At 63.6% G+C, this 464-nt stretch overlaps 1 protein-coding gene across 3 annotated transcripts in view; it reads right to left on the minus strand.

The window, feature by feature from the left end:
- b3glcta (beta 3-glucosyltransferase a) overlaps positions 1-464 on the minus strand; it is a 95,698-nt gene that overhangs the window by 36,161 nt on the left and 59,073 nt on the right. The window lies entirely within an intron of this gene.

Genomic DNA, 464 nt, shown 5'->3' on the forward strand with positions numbered 1-464 from the left:
AGCTCGCTGCGGGTCGAGGAGGGGTGGCTGCCGTCCGAGAGGGAGCGGAGTCGTCGGCCCCGTTCGCCAGGTTCGCCAGGACTGCTGCCATCCGCCATGATTGGGGAGGAGCAGGGAACGGGGGACTCGCTGCCGGCTGCCCTCAACAGGAAGAGCCATCGCCGTCCGCCAGGAGGCGGAGGAGCGGTGGGCCGTCCACCAATGATGTCCAGTACCATCGCATGGCACCGCGAGTGAGAGCCTCTCAGCCAGTTGAGGACCAAGCGGCATTGTGTCCGGGAACCGGACCGATAATTTTTTTTTTTTCTTTTCCTCTCTCCCCTCTCTCGTATCTGTCTCTCCTTATCCTTCCGTCTCCTTTTCTCTCGCCTCGTCTGTCTGTCCTTACCCCCAGGTACGCCGCGGCCGCCTTGATCGGCTCTCCAGGAGGGGGAGGGGGAGGGGGGGAGTAGAGCGCAGTCTCG

The sequence above is a fragment of the Sinocyclocheilus anshuiensis genome, unplaced genomic scaffold (assembly GCF_001515605.1).
Source record: "Sinocyclocheilus anshuiensis isolate Anshui unplaced genomic scaffold, SAMN03320099.WGS_v1.1 scaffold758, whole genome shotgun sequence".
Lineage (NCBI taxonomy): Eukaryota > Metazoa > Chordata > Actinopteri > Cypriniformes > Cyprinidae > Sinocyclocheilus > Sinocyclocheilus anshuiensis.